Source organism: Sitophilus oryzae, unplaced genomic scaffold (assembly GCF_002938485.1).
Source record: "Sitophilus oryzae breed Bouriz unplaced genomic scaffold, Soryzae_2.0 scaffold_1495_pilon_pilon, whole genome shotgun sequence".
NCBI classification, from domain to species: domain Eukaryota; kingdom Metazoa; phylum Arthropoda; class Insecta; order Coleoptera; family Curculionidae; genus Sitophilus; species Sitophilus oryzae.
In genome coordinates this window covers 77,363-91,977 of record NW_022146164.1, presented here as the reverse complement: position 1 = coordinate 91,977, position 14,615 = coordinate 77,363, and positions in this window count along the sequence as shown.

Sequence of the window (14,615 nt, the reverse complement as noted above, 5' to 3'; positions counted from 1 at the left end):
GTTCCTACTACTCTAGTGGCGGAAATCTAACTGTTACGCTCAGTTGGCTCTGACTCCGGTTGGCTGGTTTTTGCCACGCCCACTCAGTGCCACTGGGCGGTATATAAACTTAACTCAACTTGTAGGTTGTACTTTGGTTTATAATCATCTGCTGATGATGATGCTAACATGGTTAGCGAAACGCGCGTCAGTGTAAAAGTAAAAGTGTTTTGGTGTATTGTGGTGATTTAGTGTTTTTATTTTGCTGTTTAACACCAAAGGTTCCAACCCTCAACTGTAATCTCTCAATGCAAATAATATTTTCGTTTTAATTGCTGCTCACAGTTATAATGTTTTGCATTACAGTCAGCGTCGTTCAAAGCCTACTTCTCTATATCTCGAAGAGGAATCGAGCAAAATATCAAGTGTGCTATCTCTTTGGAAAGGTAATTTTAAACTCTTTTCAATGAATTAGAAATATACAGGTTGTCAACACAACTCTTAAATTATTAATAAAAAAAATATACTTAAACCATTAAATTCTACGTAAAAAGGTGCTTTAGAAATGTTTTCATAAAAATACAAAATTTTCCATAGCAAAAAGTTATAGCTTGATTTGCATAAATTGCTACATTTTGAAGTCTTTAATAACTCAGAAACGGTAACAGATATACAGTGTTGACCAGATATGTTTTGATAAAAATTGAGTTCCAGACACCGATATTAGTTTGGTCTATCTCCCTATAGAAAAAGGTGTTTCCCTCTAAAAGCGTCCGATTTGGCCAGGGACGCGCCGTCCATCAGTAGCGTAACTTCAAATGTGAGGCCCCCCGCAAGATTTTTTAGGGGCTCTTATATTAAAATAAAAAAAACACTAAAAACATAATATAGCTTTATGTAGGTTATATCAAGATCATTTAATATATAAAAACAAAATTTTTTTTTTTTTTTTTTTTTAATAATAATAATAAAGGGAACATAAAAATAAAACATTTACAAGAATAAAACAAAGACTTAGGTACTATAAGAAACTAAATAATAAAAATAAAATAAACATAAATGGAATTTTCTAATAGAAACTATGCTTCAAATTAAAATAAATTAATAGAGACAAATAAAATGTAAAAGGAACGGATAATGCGGGGCCCCTCAATCCACGGGGCCCCATAGCTCACTAGTTAGCCAGGCCTACGATACGCTACTGCCGTCCATATGGGCAAGATCGTGCGGCGCACGACGGCGCTAAAGCCCTAAAGGCGCCTGCGGTCTGAGCTTTTAAAAATAATAAAACCATTTTTTGGAACTTATCAACAAATTAACATAAAATTTAGAAGTAATACTTTTATCTATGAACGCTAGTGGTGAAATATATTATCCACCAATGTCGAGCGCCGCGCTTCTGCTCATTGGAAATTTTGGCATAATATTATAATATTGGAGAAAGGCGCCTACCTTATTTCGCACGACGCCGACGGCACCGAAAATACCCAGCGCGTCCCTGGACCTAGCCCACCCTGTACAGGGTCTCCAGTATTTAGATTGAAAATCATACGGTATCTCCATAACTTAATTTTTATTTTAAGTCTATTGTACCTCCGTTATTCGTGAAGATAGAAGAGTGCGGTTTTGCACAAACCTGTGCCACTTTTTGTCAAACGAAAGATGCAAATAAACAAATTTTTCTAGCCCATCTTCGTTCCTGAGCTACAGAGTCTTTTCAAAATTTCCAATTTGGGACACCCTGTATCTCTGTTGCCATTGTTAAAGGTATCGACAAGTTGAAAACACCTTTTATTGTAGAACTTTTATACGTAGAATACGGTGGCGTAGTCTGTTATTCTACGAAAGAATATTTTTAAAGATACGAACTAAAGTTATGTTTTTAAGTGGAACACCCTGTATATTTATAAATTATATGATCTGGCCTGCCATAAGCTTCTCAAAGATATATAATAGAACATATTTATTTTTTATTATTTAATGCAATATTTAAAAAAACATTAAAAGATAAAAGATTTATTAGTAGGCCATGATTAATAATAAAAACTCAAGAAAAATTAAAGTATACTGCTATCTGTCTTTTGTTTTTATTTTGAGAGCCACTAATAAATTCTTTATATATTAGGAAACTTACCTCTCTACCGCTGTTTGTAAATTTTGGAAGCTATCGTATCGGGACTTTTAAATATTCCTTTAGCTAATTTACGTGAAATATACTTTCAGCAAGTTGGGGCTTCCTCTCACAACTTAACTTGTAAAAAATATTAAATTTTTGTTAGAATTATTATTTCTCAAATCCAATGGGTGGACCAATGGATCCATGTAGTGGCCTCCCTTATTCCTGGATTTGTCCGTTCTCAATTTTCAGGATTTTGGAAATTATGAAATGTATCGTGGCAACTAACACAATGTCGAACGCCGCAAGATGGCACACAATAATGCTGAAGCTTTAGATATTTGCAAACCCATCTCGTTATAATCAATTCCGTTATAAAAAAAGAAAAATATATTCAGAGCTTCAGGGGTAACAGTTCAAAAGTAAAATATATCAATTCCAAATAAATCTTTAATATTTGTATGACTATTTTAGTAAATACCTTTAATAATAATTTTGATTTTTTGTTATTTATCACCACCTACTAATAAGAAAATGATATATTTTAAAAATTGCAGTAAATAGTGAAAATAAATATAGAGTGATATATATTTTTGAGAAGCTCATAGCAAGGCGGATCATATGATTTATAAATATAAGGGTGTTCCATTTGAAAAAACATAACTTCAGTTCGTATCTTTAAAAATATTTTTTTCGTAGAAAAACAGACTACTTAACCGTATTCTACGTAAAAAGTTCTACAAGAATCAGTTTTCACCTTCTCGATATCATCCATAATAACGGAGATACGGAAGCTGTTCCAAATTGCAAAATTTTCGAGAAGACCCTGTAGCTGAGAAACGAAGATTGTTGACAGCATTTTCCGTTTGACAAAAAAGTGAGACAGGTTTGTGCAAACGGCATCCTCCTATTTTTACTAATAACGGATATGCCGTATGATTTCAACTAAAATGGGACACCCTGTACAATAGAATTACTTTTATTAAAAATGACAGATTTCATTAATTACAACATTTCATTAACATTCAATGGTCCAATACAAAAATGTAAGCATTTCAATGGATTTATTCCTGGATTTCCGACTCTTAGTCTGTATAATGATTTCTAACTATATATGATTCATTAAACGAATTGCGATATATCATCCTGTATAAACTTATCGACGAATTAAAGGCTTATCTCGTTAACTTATCAGTCGAACTAATTGTAAACGTATTTTTAAGATACAGATTAAATAGTGTTTAGAACACAGGTGTAAAAGTAATGTGATTAAAATGCTTTACGTCGTTCCCTATTGCAATCATATGAAATAATATCGCGCTTTTCTTGTTTTTGTTATGTACTTGAAACTAAAAAACAATGGAACAAACAAGTGAGTCAACTAAAGAAGAATACACATACCTAGAGAAACTTTTCGAAAATGAATTTAAGGAAGCTGCTTTCCTAACAGGGTGTATAGAACAGTCACAGAAACATATTATATTTCCTGAAAGTCAATTGATAAAACAAGTGATGATGAACAGGGAAAAAGAGATCAGGATCAGGAAACGAAGAAGAAGGATGAAGCAACTCTAAACGTGCCTGATGATGAACAAGTAGAGTTGAGAAGAGTCAAAAGTTTGAGATCGAGAATTGAAGTAGTGTGCGCGAATCGCTTAAATTGGTTATAAACATAAGACCGAAAAGTGAAAGTTTTATTCAGAGTCGGAGTTTCGGTAGAAATATATCTCCGGTGAATTTTAACAAAATTGAAGAACGAGAAGAGCTGCCCAAGAAATTGGAGAGGTCCGTTTCAAGCAAAGGTACAAAACAAAACTAGATATACCGTATGATCGAGAAAAAACGGAGTCAGCGATGGCTATGAAATGAAGATCGCTGTCATTTTATATGTAAATTTATATGGGAAATGTCATCGATTGTCATTTCCCAGCCAACTGGTTTTTTTCTTTTAATATCCGTTTATTTTCGATCATACGGTATAATGTGAAAGCTATTCTCTCAAAATGATAGTTCTGCGTTTCTAAAAATAACTTAAACTTATAAACCGTATTTTGTCTATTTTAGTATTCTAGAGGGTGTTTCAAAAAACATGTGCCATCTCTTGTCGGGAGATTCCTCACGTAAAAATAAGATTTATTTTTCATATCAACATAGGTCCGATTCTGGTTTGTTTCGTAGCTACAGAGTGTTAAAGTCATATTTTAATGTGTCAATAAATTCATCAGGGACGTGCATATGGGTTATCACTAGAATATTTAAAAAAACATGTGCGCCACTGACTTTTTTTCTTTTAATATCCAAATCGTGTAGGCCGTTAATGCCAATTAGAAATTATCTCTTGATATTTTATCAAATTCGGCCTCCTTGATGAGATACACGCATTTTATCAATCACAATTAATAAAATTTAAGTAAAAATTAAATTAATGAATTATATATTTTACCTAATTTATTATTAAATATTATTACTATTAGTCCAACCTACAGCAATTTCAAATATAAAAATAATGGTATTTAAGATAATTACAATAAACCTAATTTTAAAAAGTTTTAGCATCCTGTAACTCTAAAACTATGCATTTCCATACCCATGTTTTGAAGAACTGTTTTCATATTTGTTGATGAAGAATCTATGAGTACTTATTTAAAACTTTAGCAAGTTAATGATATTACATTTTTTTAAAGGTTGCTATTAGACTTGGATCAAGGCAAATTAATAAAATTGCGTTTACCTCATCAAGGAGGCCGAAATCGACAAAATATCAAGAGACCACTTTTAATCGGTATTAAACTGCTTACACTATTTCGCTAACAAGAGAAAAAAAAGTCAGTGGCGTACATGTTTTTTTTAGAAAAATATTCCAGTGATAACCCATATGCACGTCCCTGGTGAATATGTCGACACTTTTTTAGCTTTAAAATATGTCGCATTTATACTAACTTTTACCCTCAAAATTTTATTCGAAACGCTAAAAGTACTTGTAAGAAAATTATAATAAATCGAAAAAATATTAAGATTTTAACACCCTGTAGCTACGAAACAAAGCAAAATCGGACCTATGTTGATATGAAAAATAAATCTTATTTTTACGTAAGGAATCTCCCCACGAGAGATGGCACATGTTTTTTGAAACATCCTGTATAAAGCGACATCGAGTAATAATAACATACAGGGTGAGTTTCCTACGATGTTCTCTATGGGTATCTCGGAAACTACTGGAGATAGAGAGTCGGTTAAATAGGAAAAGAAATGCAGTTTTGTGGGGCCATAAACATGCGCCTTTCAGATTTTTGAAAAAGTTCATGGCTTACTAGAATTTCGAAAAAAACAAATTTTGGCTATTTCAAAAATTGTCCCTAATTCCATTATACGCTATTTTAGACAAAAAGTTTTCAGATAAAAGTTGTAGATAATCACATCCTTAATGTGATTGTGTCCTCCGTTTTTTTCTAAAGCCTGTCATTTTTGGGATATGACACAAACATATATTTTTTTAAATGGAAACCATAGCTGGCCATGACTTCATAAAAAGCGCCATTTTTTACACTTTTCAGCGATATAAGCTATAATATGTTTTAAAATTACTTTAGCCAATCCGAGTTATAGCCAATACTTATAATTTTTAAACAATTTCACTTAGTTAGCCATGGAAACAAGTTTAATCATCTTTGCTCTCAGAAATGTAAAGCTGTCACATCCAAATTTTGTAAATTAAAATAAACAAAAATTGTAAATATGAATTTTTCAAATGAAGAAAAGCGTGTAGGATTATTGGTTCAACTTTTCTTGGCCATACATTTTCGAGCATACGTTGACCGGTGAATGTTACGTTTTTTAGAGAACGTGTTTTAAGACATTTTTGAAAAGCTAAATTTATTTATAGCCATTTCTAATCTTTGTAGACTATTGCATGATATTCTTCTTCTTTTATGATTTATAACTTATAAAAAGTCTGAATATATTATTAAAGGGTTCTTTACAATTTACATTACACAAACTAACACTTAAAAAAATATTATCACTATATACATTTTAAGTTATTTTAGAAAATGTTCAAAAAAAATTGCCATTGTTTTGAGTTGCATCTTTAAAAGTGAATTACTACCTATTCTCACAGAACGACCGGTCGACTTAATTAAACTTCTCTCGTACCGCCACAACAAGTGCTTCTCTTCATTCATAAGTTTTTTTTGTAAACCATATTGCTAACCATACCGCATAAAAAAATCTAAAATGGATAGGTCAGGTGATCGAGGAGGCCCATGCAATTGGTCCACCTCTTCCTATCCCTGAGCTGGCTAACTAAGTGAAATTGTTTAAAATTATAAGAATTGGCTATAACTCAGTAATTTTTCGAAGAAAACATATTATAGCTAATATCTTTAAAAAGCTTAAAAAATGGCGCTTTTTATGAAGTCATGGCCAGTCAGTCATGGTTTCCATTTAAAAAAAACATATGTTTGTGTCATATCTCAAAAATGACAGGCGTTAGAAAAAAACGGAGGACACAATCTCATTAAGAATGTGATTAGCTACAATTTTTATCTGAAAACTTTTTGTCTAAAATATATTATAAAGGAATTAGGGACAATTTTTAAAATAGTAAAAATTTGTTTTTTTTAAATATCTAGTAAGCCATGAACTTTTTCAAAAATCTGAAAGGCGCATATTTATGACACCACAAAACTGCAATTCTTTCCCCATTTAACCGACTCTCTATCTCCAGTAGTTTCCGAGATACCCATAGAGAACATCGTAGGAACCCTGTATAGTAGAAAATACATTATATGATTATACACGGTGAATCTCAAATAAGTGCGAATATTTTCAGGCGTCATATATTTCGACCCCAGGAACACGTCTATGTATATATATAATAAGGTTTTTTCTTTGTTTTTTTTGCTCAAAAAAATATGCTGAAAATCGTGCATTCATTTCTTTTCAAATTTTCCTATATATTTTAGAAAACTTTTTAGGATTGCTTGTTCACCGCACATTTTCCCATGATATAATTTATTATTGTTTCAAAGGTTATTTTTGAATAATTCATTTCTACATTTGATTTTAATTTTATTAGACTGAAATTGAACACCGTTTTTTAATATTTTAACACTCTAATTATATTCGGTACATACACTGCAAAATCCCTAAAAGAGTAGGGTACATGTTGAAAGTTGGCATTGTTGCAAATTGCGTTTAGAATGCTCCACATTTATCACGTGATGACTGGGTCACGTTTAAATGTAAATAATGACCCTGTGGTCGTAACCATAGAATAAAGCCGTAACTATGGTAATATCAGAGATTAAGAAATTGATAAAGATACAGAAAAAAATCCGGTGGCTCTCAATTTTTTTTAAATGTCATTTTTTAAAATTCTCAAACTTGAATATCTTGGTAATTTTCGACTTATTTGAAAACCGGCAAGGAGAATATAGTTATGTTTCTTTTATCGAGATCTACCAGCCCTGAAAATATTTGCACTTGTCTAACTTTATTTTACCTTATAGCGGTTTTACCGGTACTACCGAAACTACTGTTATTTCGAGGGTACCGGTTTTACTGATAGGTGGAAAACGGCCCTTGTGTTCATATACGCTTAATTTTGCTAGTTCATACATTCCTTAGTTCATAGTTCATATATTCCCGTTGGTATAGACATCTTTGTTTGGGGGGACCATTCACAATGTTTAAAACACAATTAAAATTAATAGAATATCCTAGCAACAGCTTGGGTTAGTCAGTTGTATCCATAGGGAAAGCTTAATATTTAGCTTATAAAACAATACACTTTTAATATCTAATTCTCTAAATGAAACCACTAATTTATTCCAATAATTGCGAGGTTCTGAGTGAAGCTTAATACATAAATTAAACATCTCTTGTTACAAAATAAAGTATCACTTTTAGTACATATAACACGAATTCCTACTAAAAGCTTTAACTTTAACTGTGTTTGCGATTATTCACCCGAAATCAAAATCTAATGGTGCGTTTAGACTTGAGCACGCACGAGCAGAGGCGTGCGCACGGCATTCGTTCGCGCTCTCGGCTCCGTTCTAATTAAATACTTATTTTTCGACGAATGAAGTGATCCATTTGTGCGCGCACAGCAGAGTTGTGTTGACGAAATAATGGACGACCAAGAAATAGTTGAGGCTGCAGTCATTGTTATGCACAGCTTAATTATTAAAAAGGAGAAAAATCGAAAACATCGTCGCTGGTGGCAAACCCAAATTTTTAGAAATCGATATAATTTACTGCAACAACTTAGTGTCTGTGGAGGGCTATGATCAGTTCAAAAACTTTACAAGAATGACCAGGCCCAACTTTGAATATTTACAAAATTTAATAACACCAAAAATTACGAACAAAAGATGCAAATTTTAGAATAGAAATTTCATTAATATCGACATATTCAATATTAATTTTATTTACAAGGTCTTGCCATGCGTTTTTTTTTATTTTTTAATAATACAAAGAATGTTTAACATCCCATAGTATAGGGAACAACAACTTTTCATATTTTTCAATTAATAATAACGAAGATTCATTGATCTACTCCATAATTTTAATAAAGAAAACGAAAAAAAATCACACACGCACGCACGAACGCAGACAAAACAAATTACCGGTGCAAACTGAGCGTTCGCGCACACATAAAATCCCTTTGAGCACGGACCAAAAACCGACACCAGGCTGCACCAGACGGCTCACGTTCGCGGCTGCTCGCGCACAGACAGATTCGGAGTGAGCGTGCGCACAGCCTTTTACACTTGAGCATTCGCGGAGGATCAGTGCGTGCGTGCTCAAGTCTAAACGCACCATAAGATTATGATAAGATATCACACAATAAGGTACATGTGTTACATTGCAGAGACAGTTTATGATACCTATAACAAGCAGGTTTCGGGATCCAGCATACGGGAAAGAGGGGGGTTAGAAGACTAGCCACAAAATTTTACTCAAAGTACATACTCTGGAGTCGTTTCTAACATAATAAATTAATAATAATATCGTATTACATGACTGTAATTGCTGCATTACAAGCCCTTCCCCTGGATCCGCCACTGATAGCAAGGGAAATTATTTATTTATCGCATAACTTTAATTCTCCGCATCAGTGTTGTAAATATATTGTAGGTATAGTAAACGCCACGAATGTTTGGGAGTCATTCATCGGTCGCTACCATGTGAACTAATCTGTTCAACGTCACATAAAACTTAATTCCAGTGCCGTGGTGTTTCAAGTCATATAATAATCAATATATATATTTATATATTTTGTTTCGTTTCTTTGACCTGTATACTATATATTTTTTGTTTTCACTCTTGGCTTTAGGTCGTTATATAAATATATATATATATATATATATATATATATATATATATATATATATATATATATATATATATATATATATATATATATATATATATATATATATATATATATATATAAGCTGTTGTAATTTGTTGTTTTAACTGTCAAAGTCTTGTCAAAACATATATTTGGTTATAAATATAAAATGGAATGCCCCATTGGTCGCATTGCAACCACACCAATGGACTGACGCACAAAAACGAATCAATCAAAGAAACGCGATATAGTATCGTCTTTGTCAATCACGCTAACATTTTAGAATAAGTAGGAGAAGCGCAGGCAGATGATTATAGACCGGGCCTTTAAAAACCTACGTCTGCGATAAAAATTTACGTTTTTAATGTAAAAATGATAGCGTGCGTGTCGATTCTAACTTCATCAAGCGATGAATCACTCCCAAACATTCGTGGCGTTTACTATATGTTATTATTCTACACATTTCTATTATATTGTTTATTCTGTTGTAACTAAATTCTGTCATCGGAATATTAGAAGGCCACGCTAATGAATAATATAGAAGCAATTCGTAGCTCTGTAATTACCAGTTTTATAGGTATATTGTTATCTTTAATAAGTTAACACGGCTTTCGACTGTAGATCTCCTATAAAATAAACGAATTGAACGCATTGAAGTGAGCTTTAAGCTTCATTCAGAACCTCGAAATTAGTGGTTTTAAGTATACTTTATACTTAAAAATTTACGATCATTCACAATGTCTAAAAAAATACAATTAAAATTAATAGAAGTTTGTAACCTAGCAACGGCTTGCGATAGTCATAGAGAAAGCTTAATAATTAGGTTAGGTTAGGTTAAGTTGCTGGGGTTTGGGATCATGTTTGATCCCTCACTCGGAGGCCTTGGGCCCATTGTGATATCTCTGTATTGTTGTACTAAACCTTCCTCTCATTCTTTCTTTGCGTTAAAGCACTTCTAGCTCTCTGCAAAGTAAAGCGTCGGTATTCCAGTGCCGGACAATGGCACAGCAGGTGCTCTATGGTTTCTTCTTCCTCTCCGAATTCTCTGCAGCAGGGTTGCCACAGGAAAATTTTTGATTGTACAGAACTTGACCATAAAAATGTGTAGCATTGTGTAGCAATCCATGACCAATAATTGTAAACTATCCAATAAGTCCAAGAATAAGACGTAAAATCGCCAAATTTTAAAGCATAATTACGAGTCTCGATAAGAGTCTCACTTCCAATCGTTTATGTACGTCAATATATTCATTTTCCATTTCATTTTTTCTCATGCCAGCAAATATTGCAATGACGTCAAAATTGATGTCGCGAAACTAACGATTTTATGGAAAAATTAGACCGGTTAAAAAGACTGTTTAAAAACTGTAAACAATTCAGGACTGTTTAATCGGCCAAATTTGTCCATAGAAACTGCAGTCCTTGCTGATATGGGAGGAAAAGTGAAATAGGGATTGAATATTATTCACGTATGCCAACGAGTGGTCCGAACTACAGTGAAATTTGGCCTCTGAATTTGGCCAAAGTACGTGTTATGTATTATTTAAGGAATTAAGCAATCCTGTCTATTTACCGTTTTTGACTCGACCAATAGATGACCGAAAATGATATTTGTCAGTTCAAAATTTAAAGTTTACTTGCGGCCTCTTTTAATGTAACTTAGATAACTTAAAAGCAAAAAAAAACAGCTTTTGTCAGCTGATTTACTGTTCTGGTATTATTTTTTATAATAAATATGTAAATTCTCAAAATGTGTAGCACATGCCATTGTGGTGTAGCTGAGCAGTCATGGAAGCAAATGTGTAGCAAAATACACAATTGTGTAGCTTGTGGCAACCCTGCTCTGCAGTAGTCGTTGTTGGAAACTTTCCATCTGACGAGGTTTACCCCCGTGGGACAGTGACGACACCTACAATTATGCGTACTAGGTCCTTTTTGTGCTCTAGTAGTCCTCACGGTGTTGCCACGTCTCTTGCTGCTTGGCCTTGATGGCAGTTCCTATAACTTCCTTCACTGTGTTGATCGTCACAAGTGGTGGGTCATCTGCCATTTCGAACCACAATTTCTCTTAACGAATGACCATCAAAGGCCGAAAGGGTATAAAGCTTCAATCAGAATTTCAAATATATTGTAGGTATAGTAAATTAGTAGGTATTTAAAATTAGTGGAATTAGGTATTCAAAATTAGTGGAATAAATTAGTAGTTTCAGTTAGTGTTATTAGTGTAGAAGTTTGTTTCTCTAATTTCAATCTAAGCATTCAGAACGTCAAAATTAGTGGTAGTCATTTTCAATTGCTTAGTAGAAAAGTTAAGAGACTTTTAACTTTTCCATTATAGATAAGTATTACTTAATTATTTACTTATAATAATAATAGCTCCCGTATATGGCGTTTAACGCCTTGGGAGTAGCAAGGTACAGCTTGCTATACTAGAGCCGTTCGGTATACAAGGAAGGTAATGTGGCTAGCACTACGCGTCAACCGCCTATTATTACCTCAGGATTGTGAATCCCAAGTACTATTTAAGGCTGAGTCGACCTAGGTACCCAAACTATTTTTATTTTAATAAAAATAGTCGGCTGATGAAATGCCGGGTGTGGGAATCGAACCCATACCTTGAGATTGGTAGACGAGAGCCTGTACCTCTACGCCACCGGGCACCCTAATTATTTACTTTTCCAATATAAATTAGATGTGAATTGATCAAGTTATAGAAATTCAACTAACTTAAAAGAATATTTCGTGTTTACACATTTAATATGAAAAGGCTTCTGTTGGCTGATAATCTAAAGTTAGATAAAGTACTTAGATGTCATTGGATAAAGTAAATGACATTGTTTCATACAAATATTAAGAAATCAAATATTTCAGGAAAATCTGACAATGACAGTCTTGAAGTTACTCCGGAACCTGAAGCAGTACTTCAAACGTAAGTATTAATAAAATAAATGTTTTTACCATTACAATAAGTGCTTATATATATACAGGGTTGTTCACCACATACGACACGGAGTATTGTAGCTAAACGATTAGATTTTTACAAATTGTAAGTTTTGGGTTCGTTGAAGGACTATTAGAGTTACAATTTAAAAATAATTTTACAAGATACAGAGTGTCTCAAATAAGTAAAAAATATTATAGTTGTATTTTTTTAAATTGAACACCCTGTATATTATTCCATTTTTAGATTCTACGATTCAAATAAAGGGAAATTTGATTAAGGTTTATCACACTTAAACCTTACCGTTTTTGAAATATTTTCAATTTTGTAAAATTGCAGTAAAAAATGTAAGGTTTCATTTCTTCAAGGGTATTAAAGGTTTTAATACTAAATATTTACCGAAAAATATTTATTGATCAGATATTGTGTTGCAATAATAAAAATTATACTACCTTATACAGAGTGTCCAAAAATTTATATTAAATAATTACTAGCTTTAAACGGCAATAACTTGTTTAATTTAAATGGAACACCCTGTATATTTTACGTGAATCAGATGCATAATTTAATTTTTTATCAAATTGTATTATAGCATTTTTTACCTATATCTTCAAATTTTCGTAGAAAATGCATTTTATTATAATTTAGACTTCATTTATCACTATACCCATGGAATATTGACATTTTAGATTTTTTAAAGCAACATATGTACAAAATGTACAGGTGGTAAAAATAATAATACTGCATGCACATTTGTTTACAAAAAGAAAACTATTTAAATCTTTGTAAAAGAATATACCAATTATTACTAATTATTAATATACCACCATTATTTCCGCCCAAAAATTAGTTAATTACATACTTAATTGTTTTAATTAATGAATTATTCTAAATAAATGTGGATTTGACTCAGAAATCATTACAATAATAAGTTATGCAAATGAAAATCTTCTGTTGTTATAAATAAGCATTCGTTAAAATACGATATAAAATTTATAAGGTGTTACTTTTTACCACACTGTCTAACACATACAAAATTCAGTTTTTTAGTATTTGGAGCAATTATTATTAATCAACGTACGCAGTCAATTAATGTAGTTTGAATACTGGGATCATATTTAGTTTTTTTTTATCTTTTAATGAAATAAGCGAACTATATCGACAATATTAGTATCTGTGCTTTTTGAAAATTTGTTACATCTTTAAAAATAATCTAAAATGTCAATATTCCATGGTTATAGTGATAAATAAGGTCTAAATTATTAAAAAATGCATTTTTTACGAAAACTTGAAGAGATATGTAAAAATGGTATAATACAATTTGATAAACAATTAAATTGTGCGTCTGATTCTCCTAAAATATATAGGGGGTTCCATTTAAATTAAACAATTTATTGCCGTTTAAAGCTAGTAATTATTTAATATAAATTTTTAGACATTTATATATATAGACTTTTTTTAGACTCTGTATAAGGTAGTATTTTGTTTATTATTGCAACACAATATCTGATCAATAAATAAACTTCAGTAAATATTTAGTATTAAAAATTTCGATAACCTTGGAGAAATGAAGTCTTAAAATTTTTACTGCAATTTCATAAAATTGAAAATATTTCAAAAACGGTAAGGTTTAAGCGTGATAAACCTTAATCAAATTTAACTTTATTTCAATCGTAGAATCTAAAAATAAAATAATATACAGGGTGTTCCATTTAAAAAAAATACAACTATAATATTTTTTACTTATTTGGGACACTGTGTATCTTGTAAAAGTATTTTTAAATTGTAGCTCTAATAGTCCTTCAACGAACCCAAAACTTACAATTTGTAAAAATCTAACCATTTAGCTACAATACTCCATGTCGTATGTGGTGAACAACCCTGTATAGTAGTTTCAGTTATCAGTATAATATTCTTCATAGTTAAAAATTATGTTTGTTTATAATATTTTATTATTTATTAACTAATAAATTATCATCATGATAATTTTCAGCTTATTCGACCATTGTCTATTGTTGACTATGCGGGTCCAACTTATCCCTGCTAATTTTCTGATATCATGGTCCCATCTCAGGTTCGGTCTTCCTCTAGGTCTCTTAATTCCTCGTGGGTACCATGCTATAATATAATTTATATGCTATAATATAATATAATATAATTTTGTTGTTCATCTGTTGTGTGTTCTTGCCAGGTACCCTGCCCATTGCCATTTGAGGGAT